Here is a 22,478-nt window from a genome sequence, read left to right as displayed (position 1 = left end):
ACTTCTGTATTCAAATTAACGCCATCATCGTTTCATATATGTACAAGCAACAATCTTCAAATATAATCTTCTTAGAAGAATTTGAAAATCTTGAATTTTACAATATTATAAGTTTATTTCAATACTATAAGTGTTATTTCAAGAATATAATATAATTGATTTGATAATTTTATTCTAAGAAAATTATAATCTCCGATTTAAACATATTTTCTATCCAACATTTTTTCCTTTCCATTCAAGAAAATTATTCTTAAATAAGAAGAACATCATTTTCTTGATTAAACCATATGAAATTTTAAAATAAATCTTTATTCAAGTAAATCTTTTTGATTTAACGCGATATAATCTCATTTTAAGATTTCTGTTTTGAAACTAAAAAAACTGTTAGAATAATATTTTTTTCTGTGTATGAAGACAATATATAGATAGATAAAACTTTAGGTTTGCTAAAAGATTGAAAGCTACTGTGAATATTGATTTTAATGTGTTGAAAATGTTACAATGTGGCTCATCAACAAGGAAAATAGATTTTCAAATCGTACATGCATCAAGAAAAATGTACAAACATGCGTAACTAGAAAAAAAAAGCTACGTACATCCTGAGCAACTTCACCTGATGCTGTTTGCGCAGCTGTAACGTTTCGAGTACCTTTCATCGTTTGAAACTCTTCAAACAACTCCGACCTTTTCTATTAATAAAAGAGCTGTGGTAACTCTCGTACATCAAACGCACCGGATATAGACGCACTTCGGATATAACGCATTATAGATACTGATTTATCCTCGTGTAATCAAGAAATCGACATTTCATCATGTTTCTAAATAAGTACATTGAATAAGTGATAAAAAATTAAGAAAAAAATTAATGTTGCAATATAAAACTATATTAATTACTGTATTGTTATATTATTAAGAAACAAAATATTTTTAGTATTATAGCGTAAACATTTTTATCTCATGTGATAAGCAGCTTCATTGTTTTATTATAGCAAATTTCCGCGGTGGAATTTATGGCACAGGTAGATCCGCACAGAGAAGAACTCATTTAACTTTCTTAATTGGCCATCATCTTACTTCTTCGAGCAGCGAGAAGTTGGATCATTAACGCAGGAACGAAAGCAAACCGAGCGTATGGTAAAAAGAATTTTGTGTGCACATCAGTAATTCGAGAAGCTGCGCTGTATAATCTACAGCGTTCGATAACTGGTAATTTGTTGCACTGCGGTGCACGATCTCAGTCACGAGATTAAGGCAAATTAGGTAATTTATACATTAAACGCTTTAATTTAATCTCCCAGGGCATCGCATCGATATACAAAAATATTGTATCATTAAGCCAGGCGAAAATGTCTGAAATAAGGTGAACGAGAGCAGATCTCTACCAAAACACCAACTTCCGTAAATTCTGTAAGGTAATACGGTGTTTTTCGCACTTCACTTTTTACACTTTTTATTTTCAAAAATATTATCTCAGTAAAACAGAGAAAAATACGTACTTTTTTTTTCATTTAGGATTCGTTACAAGATTAAAAAAAATTAATATTATAACTATTTAATTCGGCATTTTGTCTAAAAATTACTGTCTATGCATTAAGAGATACTAGCTATCTTTCATCCCACTGAAAATCGGAGCGGGTCGTGTAATTTTCCGGTCGTCGCGGTTGAAAACTTTCTTCTGATCGTACTTCCGCGGCGCGCAGCGAGAAAAGTTAGCGTCGTTAACGGAGGCAGGAAAACCGACGGCGGAATAAAAAGAGGCCCCGTAGGGCCCACCAGGACCGTGAAGCATTAAAGCGCTATTACAAGGTAGTGCGCGCTCGCTCGCGCGAGAAGGAGAGGCAGAAGGAGAGAGAGACGCGCTACGCTTATACACGGTGATGCGGCAGAAAACGAGAGAGGACGGGTTCTATTATCCTTGAGAAAAAATCTTCGCCTGCGCCGCGCGGTGAGGATACCGCACTCTTCTCTCGCTAGAAGATGCCTGAATTGGATTCGAGGAGAAGATCCGCAAGGAGCAGCGCCGCAAGAAATCGAACGCCGCGATCGTGAGACTCGCGGCGCAGGAAGTGAACTGAAACAATTCGTCGATACCGCGATAAAAAAGCTCGCGAGTCTAATGAATAATTATTCCCTCATATGTGTATAAAACATATTTGTCATAAAAATTGTGCCAATGTCAAGTAACTGAGATTTCATGCGGCACTCATTAGCCAACAATAAAATCTCTAATACACTCGTTTGTAGATACAAAAGTTTAATAGATTTTTTTCTATATCAAATTATTACTTGAAATTATTCTCCTTAACATTTTAATTTTCGACATAAGTTTGATAACAATTGAGATAACAATTAAGATTTTGTGCGATACTCATTAGCCAACAATAAAATCTCTAATACACTTGTTTATAGATACAAAAGTTTAATAGATTTCTTTCTATATCAAATTATTACTTAAAATTATTCTCTTTAACATTTTAATTTTCGACTTAAGTTTGATATCAATTGAGATAACAATTAAGATTTCGTGCGATACTCATTAGCCAACAATAAAATCTATAATACACTCGTTAAGTATAAGTACAAAAGTTTAATAGATTTTTTTTATATTAAATTATTACTTGAGATTTAACATTTTTATTTTCGACATGAATTTGATAACAATTAAGTCAAATAAAAATTCAGTTTAATTTACCCATTAATTAATTTTTTTTTACAATCCTCCTCACTCTTTTTTTTCCCTAAAATATTCCGATCTTTGATAAAAATAATGCAGTTTTAAAGAAATGCACGTGCAACGAACAATAACTGTAGCAAGGTCTGGTTCGTCGGAAGTTCATCGCCTCGTTCGTTCGTGTTTCGCTGCGTTCCTTGAGAAATTCGCGCCTCGATGATTACACGCGCTTCCAGCGATCCGTGATGAAACAATTACTGGCGATACCGCTCTCTACCAATAAGCGGAAAATGAGAAAAATAATTGCAAGTTCCGCCGAACGGCGCGTGAGAAAAATAAAGCTCCACGATCAGGACCACCCACATTTCACTTTTAACATGTAAATAATAATCGTCCAACTCGCTAATCGCAAAAATTTCTTATCCGTGGCAAATATAGCCGTGCGAACTTAAAAAATTGTCACGTTTCTATTGACACAAATGTTACCAAATTAAAGTGTATTGCGAATTTAAGTTTGCATTACTCAGTGTACCAACTTCTGATATTCGATATCCTGTCATTTTGATTGGAAAAACAACTGTTTTCTTTTTAACAACTTGTTCTCTTGCACCCTGTTATTTTTAACACGCTGCAATATATTTGGATCTCCATTTAAATCTTTATAAAAATTTTACAACCACGTATCGAACTTTGTATGTGGATGTAGTTTTTAGTAAAAAAATATTTCTGTCCGCAGAAACACGCGATGCCGCAGATGTTAATATTAGTATATCTCTAAACAGTACAGTAATGACAAAGTCGACGTTCCGAGATTACAGCGGAGATGATTATGTACAAAAGGAACGAAAAATTGGTTAGTCAAGGTAATTGTGGCATGCAGGTGGAAAGCCGGCCGGGCGAATAATGTGGCGAGTCACGACAGCTGATAGACTTCATAGTTCCCGTGATACGCTATAATGTTCTCAATTGTATAAAAATATAAAAGGCCTCCGGGGGGGGGTAGCTTGTCGAACATCTTTTTCTACATACCAGGAAATACTTTCGATTTGGCCTGGCGGCCTTTAGATCCAGCCTGAAGAAAGGCTGGAGAGAGAAGAGACTTAACTTCAACATTAATCAACTTAATTACTTTATATCGGATCCGCGATGAAAAAAAAAAGTCGAATTTAATGGCCGATCAATTTTTGCTTAATAGCGGAGTGCGAACGGCACGAAATATATTTTGGATATTTTACAGACGGATTATGTAATAACAATAATATCGGTTTACAAAAACGGCGTGTGTCAGCGCGCACGATTAGATAAGGAAACTTAAACTCATCGGGTTGTTGAATAAGCGGATTTAACGATGCCTTTCATGCTCGAAGGCAAAGGCGACACCGCAGAGATGCCGTGCCGATCCTTTCCAGAAAGGATTTCCTTTCGCGGATAATTTTCTGTCATTTGCCGGTGCACAATATACTGTTGATGATTGCCGTTGAAATGAGTAATAATTTTTTACGTGGAAACCATTCGCGCAACACGTAGCACGTGTCATCAGCGATCGTAAAGATAAGTACGTTGCCATGATAGCCGTCGTGAGAATCCTCGAGAGTGATGCATTCATGATCGAGACACTCGATATACGCCCGCGCGCTCCGATGTTTATTTTCCCGGGGGGCAATAAGCACTCCACCAATTAAACGTCGCACAGGATACCTGTCGCTCGATAGCATTTACATAGCTAAAATCACGAGAGCCATCATCAACTGAATACGCTAGTTAACATAATTTACTGTGAAATAAAGAGAAAATAAATCAAATACATGTATACATCTTTTTAGATATATCAAAATTTAAATAACGATGCAAGACAAAGGATAAAACAAAATAGACACGTTTAAATATCTTTTACAAGAGATCTGTTGTCTAGAAAATTTTGGAAAAATATTTTTGAAAAACGATATAAAGTACCGGTATTCAATAATGGCCATGTATCCAATTTGACTTACATCCCATTTTCAAATAGTATCACAAAGAATTTCACAAATAACGCTAATATATCGCTCAGGAAGTCGATATGATGTATTTATGCTAGTTAATTGCTCAATATTTCCTTTCCCTACGGCTTGTAATCACACTTTATTCAAATTGTGTTCTTCTGAATCTAAAATTTCAGAGGTAAGTTTTTGCTTTATGTAACTATCATGTAACAATTATAAATATCCACAATTTTATCGTAGCTCTTTATTTATGCAACACTGTATTTATTTTAGGCTTTAATTAAAACATCTTGTTTATAATTAAAAAAAGAAAGCTCTTTGTATTGTGAAGCCATTATGGCCAGGAACACTACTAAAAATATAATATATTTTATTGATATACAAGAAAGTTAAGATTCTGTTTCTTTATTTAACATTTAATTTTTAATTAGTATTTCTTGTCTTCCTCTAGTTAGTTGAAGCTTTTTGACTGATAAAAATAACGCCCTTTGTAGTAAATAAACACAGTTTCATAATTTAATGAATAGCTGTATGTGTAATTTTTTTCACGAGTATGTTAATAAATGCTTAATTAAACCAGTTGATTTTATTATTTCGCATTTTTTTAAAAATATTTACGAAAAAGAGGAAAATACATAGCTGGGCCACATTGGATATATATGTATATCAACTTGGCCCAAGTGCTATCTTTTTTAAAAATCTTTACTATACTTACATAAATAATGAAAAATATTTCATATATTTTTGTTAGTTTCAGAAATGTTTCCTATTTTAAATCTGACCCTCATTTTTCAATTTCGTATTCATCAAAGAATTAGATATATCTCATATTAGGTATAAGTCATCTCATTATAAAGATTTATAATATATTATATTCTATGTAAATATAATAATTCTGCAAACTTTTGTATTTTGTGAAAATTCAATTTTATCAAAAAAATAAAAATAAAAATAAAAATAAAAAGTATGTCAACGCCAAGTTAAAATTGGCAATATTACTATAATGCGATGTTGTTTACAAAAATAAAATAAACAAAATAAAAAACTCTCTTTTGTGTGCTGCTTCCGTTTCTCATTAAATCATAAACGGCGCATTACTCGGACTAATATTCGCTGCAAATCGTCATCCGAGGAAGCTAATGCTTCTGTACAACTTTCCCAAGAAACGTGCTCCAGTTTCCATCATTGCCGGCTTAATGTCGCTATGCAATATACGCGGAGAAATGGAGAGAACGCCGCGAACGAGCTCCGTTTGTCGGTCAACCTTGAGAATCCCGAGACGAAGCGCAACGAGCTCAGTTGCAAATGCGCTTAGAAACGACGCCGGGTACCGAGAACTCGGCCTCCGAGAGCCGAGCAATAAACGTAATGCAAGGATCGCCTGGCGATGCGATACGACGCGATGCTTTCCGCGCACCAAGGAACGTTTAGCTTCCTCCTGGGATACTCCGCGAGAATTCCCGGCCGGCGAGATGCGCTAAAGAAACGAGAGAGCGGTTTCTGTACAACTTGTTTCGCTAACATTGTTCCGCGATGACAAGAAAACAGAACAAAATTTTATACAAAAACATACTTTTCTTTAACAAATTTTAAAATGACGTAATAAAATTGAGTCAATTAATCAATGTTGGAAAGAATAGAAAAGTTTGAAGGGTTAAATTAGTGAAAAATTATATATAGCGAATAGTAATATGAACGATTGAGTGTTTTTGTTTGACATGGCAAAATATTATGATCTACGCTTTTATTTGTGATTTTCAGAGTTATTAATATCGTATCTGTATTATTGAAACCGTGACTCTAGAATAGCATTTGCATGACATTTGCAGTCACGATTCGTAGTACACTTCCGTATAAATATTTTCGAAGGCGTTAAACCGCCACTCGGCCGAGATACTCTATTACGGAGTGTATATTTCATTAAATGTCGGCAGCTTATCGGGAGGATTCCGAAGGGTATTCGCGTATCGAATCGGGACCACTAAGTAATAGAGATAGTTACGCGGAGCGTCCGATACCCCACGGCCTATAGATACAAAGTTCATCGCTCTAGGAGGAGAACAAGTTTCACGACCGAAGTGCGGTAAGGTGCGAATTCCAGCGAGCAGACCATTTACAAGTTATGGCGGCCGACCACGATACGTCCACGATCGGCTGGCATTCCGCAAAATTTATACAAAGCCGTTTTCTCAATTACAACCCTTCTCGCAAATTGTAATATCTTCAGCTTAAAATCTCCGATATCATCTTTGGCGTAAAAACATAAGAGGTTGGAAAAAATACGACGCGGAAAGTTCGACGTGAGATAAAATCCAGGATCGTGTACGATACTTTCGTTTAAACAAATATCTTTAAAGCAAAATCCACATTACTCAATGCGGCCGATGCAGCCACAGGTACAAGGCACTTTCAGCCGTGCTTTTTGAAAGCATGTACCTGCTATGCAAATTTGCAGCTGGAAGCTGAATTCTTGGGTTGTAGATATATATAAAAATTCAACGGTCCCGTGACTGCATCGTCGTCATCGTCTCGTGCAGTTGTTAAACGGGAAGTTTATTTAGCCTACGGCGTAGCAACCGTAGTCCACGCTCAGTTGCACATACACACACACACACACATACGCACATACAGGCGCGCGTATACACGGTGCATCGATTACACAGGCGTGCGGTTTGCCTTAATTGCAATCCAATTTGTAATTAACTCGGTTCACCGGAACGCGTCGAAGAGAAGGCAGCGCATCGGCCAGCGCGATTCCCCCGCGTTGCGTTAATATAGAAATTTTATGCTGCCCTTAGCGCAATGCGCGCCGGGGAACATTGTGCATGTACGCGGCACGGCTCTCGTAGGGCCGGCGCAGTGAGTTAAGAATCTATGGCAGTGGCAGAGAAACCACCTCGAGTAAATACGAGTCATGCTCGAAGGGCGCATTCTTCGCAGAGGTTCTCCAGTCCGCGTCTCTCCTCGCGCGCGGTCTCGAGAATCTCTCCTGCGGTCAGGCCTCATCTTAATCCCAGTTCGTGATAACATCGACGAGTATATTCGAGATGTCACGGCATAACGAGATTTTTGAAAGATGGTACGTTAGGGATAAAGTGTCGCTTTCAAGAATAATATATCGACGATTCGACATATTTGTACACCGGAGGAAAAAGAAGCTGTTGATTTGACTAAATTTTTCAACTTGATTAAACTTTTGCAATTTAACTATTTATATATTTTAGTTAAATATATAAATATTTAAATTGAAGCTCAAGTATTTCATGTGTTTAAGTTAAATTCATAAATACTTAAACTGAAGAAATTTAATTAAGTAGAAAAATTTAGTCGAGTTAACAATTTTTTTTCTCAGTGTATTTTCATGAGGATCTTTTTCCTTAATTTCAGAAAAGAAAAAAAATTAAATGCGAAACGCATAGTAAGTTTGTGATTTGAAATATGAGCTGCATATAATTTTGATTGGCAACCGCTACGGCCCTAGAGAACACCAGGTCTATTTGAAACAAACTCATGCACACATAGACCGAGGAAAATTACTATCTCACGATCCCATCATAGCTTTTACAGAAAACTAGCCACGTTCTCCGGATGCAAACGTTAATCGGGGGAAAAAAAAAAACACCCAGCACGTGCGATTAGGGCACCGCCGGAGACTTCCGCGCTGCGCCTCGAAGATAAAGTGTCATCTGAAGACCGAGGCCAAGATGATGTCGCTCAGTCCACCCTGTATATCAGAGCGACGGGTTTTAGTTGCTTCTCTTTCAACTTCACCAAGAGGAGAGAAAATGAGAAGCAAGGAGAGAGAAAGACGGAGCCGTAACAAGAATTATACAAGTCCTATGTCGCAATATAAATTTGCGTTCTCATCTCGCGTGACCATGTGCACAATCGAAATGAATATTAATTCGTAATTATAATAAATAGCAGCGGTATTATAAATCACGTCGTTGTATTTAAGAATACTGAGCTTGGAGCTCGAGATTAATTAAATTGTTATTAATGAAAATAATTGCGCGATACATTAAGAACAAATTAATTTTATGACAATGTGATTAAGATACCGATTTTTCTATAGTAGTCAACGGAATTTCGATAGGTAGATACAAAAAAGATGCGTACCGATTCGAAAAGAGAAAAGTTGGGGGGAAGTTTAAAATTCAATTATATCCCGTGGGTAGAGAACAATCCGCCGGTCTAGCTATCATCGTCCCTACGTTAATCCCGCGCCCTCGGCCACCAAATATCCGATACACCGTTTCGCCCTCCATGCTCGACGATGTTCAAATATCCACTTCGCGTGCGTTTCGGTATATTTTCGACAGTCGTATTACACGAAACATCGTTAAATTCTTGATTAATTACATCGACGAGTTAATTTAATCAGTTAAAAATACTGAAAATCTCTGCCATAAATATCGAAGGCAAACATCCATTCTGAAATACGTTATTAATAAACATTTGCTTTAATATATAATATTAAATAAAATACTGGTAAATATATATTTTAAATATATTATTATTATAAAACAAAAAAAAACTTTAATTACTACTGATAATTAAACTTGTACGCTGAGAAACAATTTTTCAACTTGATTAAATTTCTTCAATTTAACTATTTATGTATTTCATTAAAATATATAAATAAATAATTTAATCAAATTAACATTTTTTTCTCGGTGTATAATCAACAAACGAATCATATGCACGACGTAGTGTAAAATATTGCTACGCCGTTTCAAAAATTGAAGGATAGACAAATTTAAAAGCGAAATCTCCCGTGAATTCCCTCGAAATAAATTTCCCGCTATCGAAGGAACGAGATAGCTATCTATTCGTCTTGTATCGATTCGGTGGATACCGCGAGTATCGGTTCGACAGGAAATTTCGGCGTGGTCGACAGCGCGAAGGGCAATTCTGCGGCGAGTTGAAACTCCGATACTCCGATATCGCACACACGCGCTCTCTCTCTCTCTCTTTCTCTCTCACGTGTGCACGTGCGTGCACGTCAATGTCAAATCGGTCCAACCGGTCCGACGCGCAATACCGAGGTATCATAAGTGGTATACAAACTACGAAGCGTGCACCGGCCGCGCGGAAGGAGAGTTAATAAGTTTGGAGTGACTCGTGCATGCGGTATGTTTGCCGCCTTAATTAGAAAGTGCACGGAGAATTGCGAGAGCTGCAATTGAGTTGCGACAGGCCCCGCATACCCCGAATTTTCGAGGGCTGTCATTGCGATCTGACCCAATCGATAAACTCACGGGCATGAAAGTTACGTCATAATTGCTAATTCGTAACGAAGTCACGCGCGTCACGTTGGAAAGTGAGAAGGAGAAAAGTAATCAAACCTAATTGTAATTAATGAAGTAAGTAGCGTATGGCGAATTAAAACTTGAACGCAAGCGCTAATTAACCATAAATTCCAAACATCAGATGCACATTGGATATTATTAAGCGTAATTTCCGATTTAACACTGAATACCGCATTTAACTGTTTACGGCATGATAATTAAATCGTTGATTACATCGTTGTGTGTGTGATATATATATATATATATATATATATATATATAAAACGAAAATATAAGCTTCAACTCTATATCATTTAATTTCAGAATTACATCCACGAAAATCATATTGACTTAAAATGACAGATAACACTCTGTCATACATTGTAATTCAACAATAACAATTATTCTACATGTAATTAATACATTACATATAACAATGACGTAATCATAAAATTTCAGACAACATCGAAATTATAATTATTCATGTCAAGTTTCAAAAACAAAGAGTGTCTCGTTTTTAAGAAAGTTGAAATAAAAATATTCAAGTTATAATAATACACAGAATAATGAGATACCTATAAAATGTAAATAATAGCATAGCGTATAGTTATTCGCAGTATTCGAGCAGCAAATATCGTACCAGTTTCTAACTTTAGGTCCTCTCTAACCAAATGTTGCTGTGAGTAATTGTACTTAACTATATAAATTGTGAATGTATACGTATATCAAATTCTGTGCTTATTGGCTCATGGTGGTCAGAAAGTCTTTGTTTAAACTTTAATAAACCTTATTTTGTGGCAAACAAAAATTTCCAACGGGATCGATAGCAAGAGTTGAAACGCGATTGACCGTATTTTTCTCTCGGTCAAACGGGAAGGAAATTTTCTGGAGCAGCTCGAAGAGAGCGGAGTCCACCCCTATAGCAAAGGGTGGGATTTGGCCGTGCGTCCCACGGTCGTCATGGTAACCATAGGTCAGGACAGGGATAAGCAATAGTAATGCGCCCTTTTTTTTCTCCCCCCGCCCGAGGAGGAACCATCTTTGCTACGAGCGACGAACGATGACGCCGACGATCCCGGCAACAATTTATTTCGACCGTCAATCGAAAATCGCCACCGCGTGTTAACTCACCGCGTATTAACAAGGACAAGCGTGATTTTTTTACGTCAATTAGCACGCAAACGCGCGGCGCTCGGGAACAGCTCGCGCGACGGATGCAATTTGCTCCCGCACAAAGGGCGGTTCAACCCCGGAAGGACCGTGGCGCGCGATCCAGGTGCCGCGATAAAGATCGCTTCTTTTTTTTTACTCCCGGCGGATTAAATCGGAAATCGTACGACGAGCGAGTTTAAAAAGGGGGAAAATCGTGAGCAACCGATCGGATCGAATCCTCCTGGTGGCGGGTATGATAAATTGACGATCGAGCGGGAAGAATTAACATGACGCATGAAGATCGCGGAAATCTGAAGTGCATTCCAGCATCTAGTCTCGGCTGTTCCGCAAAGAAAGAAATGGAGCATCGGTTAACTGAGAGCTTCCCTTTTTCTCGCTCCTCCTTTCTCGCTCTCTCAAGGTAGTGATCAATAAGAAAGTTACGCGCTTTTTACCCTTCCAGAAGCCAAAGAGAATGTCCTGGGAAACCTAACGTTGTTTTTCCACTCTAAACTAAAATATGCGAAAAGAGAAAAATACACTTTTAACGCAAGACAGAATCACATTTTTAATCTCTCTAATTATACATGTATATATTTGATTTTATATTTATTTTCCTATTGTTTGTAAAACATAGCAGTTTTTTAAATTGAAATTTCTGATTATTCAACGCTTATGACGAAGATAAAAACAAATGCCTATAAAATATTATCGTACATTCTATGTATTTCATATCGACTTATCAGCTACACAAAAGCTGTCAATTTAATTCCAGAGATTTGCACTCATTGATACGTTCGATCGCATGTGCGTTCATTCTGATATTCGAATCTTTTATCTCGTCAGTTCAATGTTTACCGTGTTTGTTAACGCACAAATATTTTCACCGCGCCAATAGAATATCGAACCTACTGGCGAGTTGTACAACAAAATGTATTTGCCTCTCGGTTGCTCGATCGCTCGATGAAGAAATCCGCATCGCGAATCTACGTCGCGGGAGACAATGAACGGTGAAGCGTAACGAAGCGATGTCGAGATGAAAATCACGTAACGAGGGTAAAAAAAAAGCGCCGCTTTGAAATTATGCCGGCCCCGTGTAACCTAGCCTTGGCTTTTTTTGCGAGCTCTCCTTGCACGTCCGATGAATATATATATATATATATATCTCGCCCTTCGACTTCGATTCGGTCTCGATTCGCGCTCCAGAAATCGGGCCGCGGTTATACATAACCGCGTTACGCGAAATCCAGCGTGGGGATGGAGTACGTGCCACGGGTTCGCGCCGTGCAAATTTATCTTCGGTTACCTTTTTATACTTCGCAAACATGTCGAAGAGACGCGTTAAGCGAACAAATGAACAAACGTTTGTAGTAGATTACCAGAAGTGGATTTATATAATTTAACTGGCAAAGGCTTCTAATTCGTTAGAATAATTTTTTTAAATACTTGCGCTAGAAAAAAATATTGATTTGACAAAATTTTCCAACTAAATTAAAATTTTGTCAGTACGAGAATTTATGCATTTAATTTAAATGCACGAATTTCAAATATTTATATAGTTATTTGAAATATAAAAATATTATACTTGAATAAATAAATAAAAATTAACATTTTTTTTCCTTAGTGTACCAATTTTTTAATACTGCAGAATTTGTAAAAAAGAGCAGAGTTATCTATTATATTTAATATTATTTTAATTGCGCTTCTAGACGCTTTTCAAGATTTATTTTTAGCTTTGGACTCTAAAAATTCTCAATCACACTTGTACACAAGGCAAGAATTGCAACCGTTATCGGCTGCTCAGATCAGCACCCATGGTTCTTCTATTACAAAAACTAATTACACCTCGCTAGATATAGAGAGCAATGTGCTCTCGTGCACGCGGTTCTATCAGATGAGATTTACACGCGCCCCTTCCTATCCCTCCTCTCTAGGCACACGATCTCGGTGAAGGCAGCGCCCGAATCGGCGCCCAGCCCGTCCCTAATTAATCGTGTTCTCAATTAGTGGCCCGAAAGCGCGGCTCGATTATAATAACATGATAATACATGGACCGTGACGAGGTCATTCAACCCGGCCGAGCGACGTCATCCGCTTGCACTGATTTAAAAAAGGCGGGATTGTTTGATCGCGCCTCGCGCGATCCCTGAAAATCCTCTCGTCTCTCATTTCCCGAAGTGCGGGCGAGAAAAAAGTCGCACTAATGTCAATTAAAAGCGCGCTTAAATTACAATTGCATAATGGGGACGCTCGGCTCCCTCGTAAATTTTCACGACGAGCTCGCGTGGACTTTGAAACGCTCGTACGCCTCATCACCACCGTTACAGTTTCGCGAAACAAAACGCGGGCCCTGAAGTCGCATTGTGACGCGAAAAAGTTGAGCCAACAAGTCCTTCGTAGGCGCGAAACGGTTGACATCATTCGCGAGAGAGGAGACAAGTAAAAATTTGAAGTTCTCGGAATATAATGATCGTGCGCGCATCTCCAAAGGTATAAAATAACGATTGTTTTTTTTTTCCTCATTTATCCCGTTGAATTGGATTTTATCTCTCAACGGAAATTAAATTACTAATACTCCCCGCCGATCGAATGAATACTTAGTGCTTGGGTAATTAACTATTGACGAGTCCGTTTCCCCGCGCTTTGCCGGCTTAAACCGTTGCATCACTAAAACTGCATAAATCTGCATTGATACGCGGTTATTTGTGCATCATGCGCGCGCTTTATTATACTCGACATTGGAAATATTTATAATTCGCGGAAGCAATGGTGAAACAATGTGCAGCGAGACACACTCGCGTTTAACGGTGTCATTGAGATTTCCGAGTTCCGATGAACTCGGTTTTCGAAAGTGTAATGGTCCGCGCGGAGGTGAATTATTTAATCGATGACTGGGAGCGCGGCGAACTTAGCCGCTCGATTAATTATTATCAATATTTGATCCGCGCGTATTATTCATTATCGAAATAATTAAATCAAGGCATTTCGGCGCCAAAAGAAAAAATACGAATTTATATTTAACATATGTAATTACTGGAGTACATATGTAATTAAAATATCTTCAAATACGATATCCTATCATACGCTTCCAGTCTTCCTCGCAATTACTGCGCTCAAACGGATATCGATGCAGATGTAGAAATCGTTATCGCTCGATCGCCATAAGGAGAATATCCGCGAATATGCCGATTCCGACAATTCTAACCTAATAGTACGTAACATTCTTGCGTACGTGACATTTTTACAGAGGATAATCAATTTAACCTGATACGCTCTGATTAACATCGCCGTGGCAATAATAACGTGGATCTTACTTGGAAATCCGGTCGACGTCGGAATACAAATCGGCGATTTGCGGGGTCCGCGGATCGGCGGATACCTCGTAGATCGTCCGAAACGGCCGTCCCTCGAATTTTCCACATCACTGGCCGCCGGACACGTCCCCGCGAAAAAAAAGAAACGGGGGGGAAACGCCGCCGCCGCACGTTTCTCCCAGCGAGAGGCGTACGCCTATAACGGCGACGCAAACACATCCGCCGGTCACGAGCGCCCGTGACGGAATGCTGGAGGACTCGTGCTCGATCTCTCTCTCCTGTGCCGGTTCGTTACCCCCACTACGAGTGGAGGCTTACCCTTGCGCTTTTTTTTCCCTTTTTTCCTTTTTGTTTTGCAAATCCCGGCGACGTTCCCTCTCTCGATCATCGATTTTCCGTGCCGGTCGGCCTGCAAATCGAGAATCGTCCCGTGCAAAACACACGTGTCGTGCAACACCCGCGGCGAGAGATCGAGATGGATCGCGGGAGATCCGGAGGCTGCACGGGACGCCTCCGGTTCATCGCCGATAAACGCACCTCTAAACACCTATCTATCTGTATGCCCATCGCGAAAAAAAAGAATGTTCTTGCTTTGACAACATCTCCAGTTTTCAAAACGGAAATCTTGAAATGAGATTACATCGCGTTAAATCAAAAAGATTTACTTGAATGAAGATTCATTTCAAAATTTTATATGATTGAACCTTGTTATTTGAGAATAATTTTCTTGAATGGAAAGAAAAGAATGTTGGATAGAAAGTACTACATGTTCAAATCGAAAATTATATAATTTTCTTAGAATAAAATTATCAAAACAATTATATCATATTTTTAAAATAATACTTATAGTATTGAAATAAGACATAATATCTTGAAATTCAAGATTTTCAAATTCTTCTAAGAAGATTATATATTGTTGCTTATATATGAAACAAGGATCGCGTTAATTTGAATACATAAGTTTCAATTTGAGAGTAAATTTTTTCCAGCCGTGAAAGAGATAGCAGCGTGCGTAATGTGACGCAGCGACTTAAAAAATGGCACTGAAGCGGAATACTTTTTTTTTTAATATGAAATTTCATAGTTGCAATTAAAATTGCATTTATTTGCGAGTATCAAATGATAAACATCCAGTGAATAATGGATGTTCTACCCAAACAAAAGTTCCAGAGACGTAGGTGTAACATCAAGAGAGCGATTGCACGGTTTCGCTGTTTTGCAACAAAATGTGCTTTAATAGAGTAAAAGGTAAATAAACCGTGGTGTTCCATAACCACGCGATGCTTCTGTTGTTAGTTCCGATTTCAAAATATTACAAATGTAAAAGTCAACTGATAATATTAAATTTTGATTCAATATTGTGTATAATGTTGCTCACTTTTCACTTAAATTGCAACTTTTGGAAAGCCACGAGAATGAATATTCTGGAATACGCATATAAAATAATGTGTTAATAGAAAGTAGATAATCGATAATGATAGACGGTGTCGAATCGGCGTGTGAATATTTTATATTTAAGAAAGCGATAATTTATAGGTAATAACCCACAATTATGCCTAATATATTCAACATAGTTTCACACTTTTCTTGGCAGTGTATTGAGAAAGCATTAATCGCAAAAAATAAATTATAATTTGCAATCATTAATGACATAATATAACAAGAAAATAATTACATAGTTTTTCATTAAATTCTGTGTATACATTATTATTATTAATAAATGCTCCAGTAAATATGTATAGTTATGTCATATTACATAACAGAAAGAAACACTTATTAATTCGCGCGCTGTAAATAGTAAAAATAAAAAATTAAAAAACACACGTGTAATAAATTATAATTTGCAATCATTAATAATATAATATAACAAGAAAATAATTACATACATAGTTTTTCATTAAATTCTGTGTATACATTATTATATTAATAAATGCTCCAGTAAATACGTATATAGTTATGTCATATTACATAACAGAAAAAAAAACACTTATTAATTCACACGCCATAAATAGTAAAAATAAAAAATTAAAAAACACACATGTACCATTGACGATTATGCGTTTCGTTATCCGTTGACACGAATACCTTCTTTTTCTATAGAAATCAATGAAATACGTCATGTCACCTATAATTAGCCGTAAAACAATCCTCAACAAAATTATAAACTTATTGCTAAGCGAGCTGACTGCGGCGCGAGAGTGAAGAGAACACTCTCGGAAAAATAACCTCTCTGACAATATACGAACCGAAAGCCCGTCGTCGCGGCGAGTAAAGCGAAAGCCGTGTAACCCGCAGGGAAACGAATGGGGAATCATATCATACCTGCTTTCGAAACGTCGATCACTCGCCTGGATGGGCCGAGGGAAACCCGCCGTTCGATCCGCGATACTGAATAAATCCGCGCGCGGAGTGCCACGCGACGCGCGGATCCGCCGAAATTCGGCAAATTCACTCGGTCGCGCGCAACCCGACCCGTTCGTCGACTGGCTCTCTTTCCCGCGCGCGGGCGCACGCACACACGTGCGCAAACCCCCGGGTACAGTGGGTGGACACCGTTCACGTTCACGTCTGTCGTCGATCGCTAGCCTAGGCAGTCGGCGCGTCGTCGCGTTATTACGTCACCCGGAGCGCCCCGGCGGGCCAATCCGGAAGCGCGGTCCCGCGGGTCACGTGGCTGCCCCTCGCTCCCCTCCTCGTCCCCCTTATCCTCGCGCCGCTGCCCCGCGGGCAACGCGACTCCGCGCGACCCACGCACGCACACCCGCGCGCTCATTGTTGCCGTAGTCTCAGCGCGCGAGCGCTCTGACAAAATGGCGACGCCCGCGGTGCAATGACCAGTGGCGTAGCGTGCGGCGCGTCTTGCTCTTCGCGAAATATGGATGCCCAGGTCGGTTACGTGTCTATTTGCGCGATTATTTCGAGCGCGAGATGTGCAGGTGGGGAAAGGGGAGGGGGTGTCGGGTCGTCTGGAAATTAATGTCATTCGCGCGCCGAATTATACGCGTTTCCATTATGCCGCGCCGCCGGTGGACCGCGATTGATTTTTAACGCTGTAAACTCTCGCGCCGGTGTATCGCCATACAACTTGCATCTTCGTTTTCGACTGTCTGGACCCGTCAGTTTTCGTCCGCGAACTTATAATGCATTTATGTATCCTTAACATCCATATGCGGATTGCACTTTTGTAGCTTTACTACTTATTTACTATAAGATAATTGTGCAAACGAGACGTGGGACAAAAACGGAAAGTTGCGAGAACATTTTAATCAAACTACCTACGACGCTGAATCTTTTATTGTATTTGTGTATATATGTGTATATATATCATTGATGTTTTTGTATATCAAATATTTGTCATTATATTAATTGAGTTTATTTTCATTGTATCATTAATTAAATCTAGATGTAAGGCTATTCTATCATTTAATGATGTTTTTCAATATTTAAATACATTTATTTTAAGAAGAAATAGAAATAAAAAAGAAAGATATTTTATTTTATAAATGACGTAATTTATCCTGAATATTAATAATATTAAAAATTATTGTTTTTATATATCTATTTCAATCTTTGAATATGCAATATTTATACACGGCAAATTAAAAACGAGAAATAGAAATAGTTGGTTATTTCTAGAATTAATTTGATTTATGGAAATTTGAATCTTCTATATTGACAAGTCAGTTTTGGAAATTATTCTCACTTGAAGTGGTTCTATTTTGAACATCGTTTAACGTTTCTAATTTCCGCAAATGAATATCAGAACGAACGAAGTCTATATAAATACGTTAATTGGAAAAATAATGCATAACTATTATATTTATAGATAAAAATAAAGATAAAAATAAATACTCTACTAAAACTAAAAAAAATCTCATCATTAATGTAATAAAATGTTAATAATGTATAATGTAAACACAGGACAAATATATAAAAACAAAATAAATATAAAAATAAAATCCTTTTAGGTTCAAAATATGATTCCTTTTTTTACAAATTTTATATCCATCGTTTTGTATGCCTCTTTTATATTTACGTTTTCATACGTCCAGGCAGTTAATGTAAAACTATAAAATTTATAATAAAGTCCCTCTCATTTTCCTTGACATTTATACTATTTGTAAGAAAAGAATCTCAAACTGGTTACAGAAGCCAATAAATTATATTACGTTCTCGAACATAATTCTTAATATAACTGATAGTTTATGAAATTAATAATTTACAATAATTATCGGGACGCGTAACCACGCAAAGTTATGTACTCCCGTAATTCGATTTCCATCATGAGAAAACGACGATTCCACGCATCAAAATTATCTCGATATGCTAATTACCATCGCGATAAGGCGTTGCATGCGTAGCACAGAATTTAATAAAACCACGCGCGCGACTGTTCCGTACAACAAGAGGATGAAGAACGACCGTCGTTTACGATCAGCTGAGATCCGTGACGGGATCATCTGGGAAGTCGGCGATGGGTCGATTTGCATAGCAGGTTTTAAAGGGCCCACCGTAGGTGCCGCGGCAAAGGGCAAGACCACACCTCCCGCCGCGGAACCGACGAGAACTGTCCTGTTGCAGGTAGTCCCTGGAAATCGGTAACAAATAATCGATAGTTCCGTCCAGGGACAGACCCTGATCTGACCAATGGGCTCGCCCATCGGGAGGGTAAAGGACGATCCCTCGTGTGGCACCCCCGTCGAATCCCTCGCCGGGATCACTATGTTGTCCGCACGTTACCCTTGGCTACTTTCGGCTCATTGTCAGACTGCCCGATGACTGCTAGTCTGGCAAAATGGCGTGTGGAAATGTCCACGATATGCAATCGTATGCAATACTTTATTAATAAAGTTGATATGGATAATTATATAAATTAATTTTAAAACGTTAAAAAAACTTATAAAATTAGATTGGAAAAAACGGTTACGAAAATTTAGTCCTTAAAATTTGTTTCAATCTGAATTTGTATATTAATATTATTATAAATTTTGTACAAATATTTAAAATTAATTGTTACTCTTTAGATTAAAATTACATTAAAAATATCAAAAAATATTTTATATTAAAGTTGCAAACTAACGATATTTATAATAATATAATTTGCTATTTTCTTAATTAAAATTTATTATTTACTTTCTTCGCTTGTTAAAAAAATAATTCTCTATTTTTAATAATTTTTACACAAATTTTCCGACAGACGACCAAGATGATCTTACGCGAAACCACTTCGGTTCGCGGTTTTACCGGAAGGCATCCGATCGCAACAGCTACGGTCGATTTTCGAGAAACCGTTTCGCGACCGCGGAAAGAAGTTTTACGGGCCTGAAGCAGAATAAAAAGAAAGTGAAGTGCCGTTCGCACTGGCAGTTACTCGTAATTATTTTCTACACGCTCGACTAGCTTAAAGCACGCTATTATAGGCGCCCGCAACGACTTTTTCTCCTTATTTCCATCTCCTTCCTCTCTTTTATCTTCTTCCTTTATCTAGTTGCATCTTCGACAACCACAATTTTACAATCGACCTAATTTTTTTCTCTCTCGTTTTGCACCGCAGCTTTATTCTTATGACGCACAAAATAACAAATATTAAGTTGAGCTATGCAATTACATGAAAATTATCGAGGAAAAGATAATCGATTTTACGACTTTTCATAGACTTTTCTATCTTAAATGGGGCTCCGTGCAAAAGCAATTTTATGCTGCTAAAAAAAACAAATAGTTATTGTCTAGTTATTAAAAGTATATTTTGCTGTACTATATTATATCATATGCAAATACATCAACCATTTATTATTAAAATAATTAAAACATTGAAAAAAAAGAGAAGCAATTTTTTATCCTTAGTTTTTCGAATTCTTGAATACGTATTTAAAAAATGTCAAAAACTATCTGTTCTGTCATCCTCAATATAAATATTTTAAAACACGAAGATATTGTTCTTTTATATTAAAATGTTTATCTTCGAATACTTTCTTCAATACTTATTTTTCACATAAAGATTCGTAAAATCCTAATATTTTTTCTCGTACGCTTAATTGACGTAATTCTAATTTAAAAAAAGAATATCACTTTTTATATACTAAACGCCACTGCGCATTTTAACTTTTTATTTTTGACTTTTTAAAAATAAATCACGATAATAATTATATAGATAATCGTCTATATAAATTTGACAACTGTCAAAATTCAATCGCAATACTCGCAATACAAAATAAACGTAGCAAGAGAACCAATCAGCATCGCGGAAAAGCGGCGACAATATAATCGGTAACATCTATTTCTTACAAAGTGATGAATGCGTTACAAAACGGATTAAAACAGAAAATTACGTTTAGCGCAATAAAAATTCTGTGTACCGTTTACGCTCGCAGAAGTCCTCCCCCTAGATCTTTTTCATCGCTTCTTCGAATTCAACTCTCGTCGATTTGTACGTGGCTAAAGTAACAAACCCATTGATCCATATCCTGCGCAATTTGTGTATTACAAAGTGAAGAAAGTGCGACGAGACAACCGTCAAGGTAGATTAGTCAACTACATCGAGAAAAGTGCCGGGACTACATTCCAGAACGGAATAATCATCCACAATAAGTTTAGCTCGACAGCGAAACCTGGTTTAATACGTTTTATATGGAAGAGCAGACTAGAAAAAAAAAACGTAATCGAATAGGAAAGAAAAAGGCATGCAAACTAATTTATATCTGTTTGTTCAAATGTTAAAAACTAAAACGCTGAAGACTTTGAGAAAACCATCGCGGTTATAATTATAAATTGTTATCGGTTTCGCAAAAAAGTATGTTTTATATGTACAAAATAATATTTTACTAAATTAAACTGTAAATTATATATTTAATTGAATTTTTCGTATTTTATTCAAAGCACAAGTTACGAGTCCACCATTTGCCGAATGTGATAATTTCGTGTCACAATGCGTTGCTTTTTGTGGAACGCGAGTATTATGTTCCATTGTGTAACTAGGCGGATTTGATCCACATTTTTTTCTCGTTCTGCAGAACGCGAAGGTAGCACAGAAAAGAGTGACGGAGATCCGCTGAAAATCTACGCTTTAACGTGGCCCAGCTTGACGCTGGAGGAAGAAAAGGAAGCCAATACACTCGTGGAAAATGAAACACAATGCCTGCAAGCTGATACCGACGCACGGGGATTGACCTAATAGCCAATGGAGTTTTCTATACATTATACTGACACCCTCTATTTTTACATGAGCGATTGGCTCAATTAAAAATGCCCGTGAAAAATCTGACAGCTTTGTCACGTTCTTATCGATAAAACACATTCTATTTTTCTTTTACAACAATATAAAATTAACAATAAAGTGTATTAGTTTGAATCTGAGTGGGCAACGCTGTAAAAAAATATTATATTAATATCAATTTAATTTAATAATATAACTATAAAAAATGTCATCTTTCTTTGAGAAACGTCGATTGAGATAATTCTTTTTTAAAAAGTAGCATATTATTTACGCTCATCTGTCTAATTATTTATCGAATGAACTAATCGTCTAGAAACGACATAAGGATACCGAGCGAGAAGAAGCTAACGGATTTGCCGTTGCAGCTTCAGCATTATTTTCACCTTTTCGTAAACTCACGTTCACGTAATTTTGAGGGACCGGGGTCCGGGCTGAATGGGGATGACACGGTTAGGGGTAGCGGGTTTACCCCTAAAAATCTAACCAACCCTCTGTCTCGCAGCCGCGCGCTCGCGTGTACGGGGTACCCGCTGTTTTATTTCTCGCTTTTTTTTTTCTCTCTCGAATCTAACACGCCGCTTTTTTTGTATCGCGCCGCCGACAGACACATGTGCGACGCCGCCGACTCTTTGCCCGATCTGGGTAATGAGTCGAGCAGAAATTGCCACTACAAAACCCGCGCTAGCGTGACTCGTGAATTGTGGCTGACGTTAAATTCGGCTTCTCACATGGTGTTTTTTCCATTTCTTTCCGCAAAAGAAAAATTGATATTCTCTGTAATTTTTTAACATTTGATATTAACTTTATATTATGTCAATTTAACTTTTATATATTAATATACTTTATAAAACAAAA

General features: G+C 37.4%; 1 long non-coding RNA gene across 2 annotated transcripts in view; it reads right to left on the bottom strand.

Annotated features, from left to right (window-relative positions):
* LOC118647680 overlaps window positions 1–18,428 on the bottom strand; it is a 29,183-nt gene extending 10,755 nt beyond the window's left edge. The window contains exon 1 of one of the 2 annotated variants that reach the window (XR_004964842.1): window positions 14,411–18,428. This is a non-coding gene — a long non-coding RNA (uncharacterized LOC118647680). The remainder of the gene's footprint in view (window positions 1–14,410) is intronic. The other variant, XR_004964841.1, reaches the window with a different exon arrangement.
* Between the last annotated feature and the right edge of the window lie 4,050 nt (window positions 18,429–22,478).

The sequence above is a fragment of the Monomorium pharaonis genome, chromosome 10 (genome assembly GCF_013373865.1).
Source record: "Monomorium pharaonis isolate MP-MQ-018 chromosome 10, ASM1337386v2, whole genome shotgun sequence".
In the NCBI taxonomy this organism is placed as follows: domain Eukaryota; kingdom Metazoa; phylum Arthropoda; class Insecta; order Hymenoptera; family Formicidae; genus Monomorium; species Monomorium pharaonis.
The sequence above is the reverse complement of the archived record's forward strand: the minus strand, read 5'-3'. Positions and strand labels throughout refer to the sequence as shown.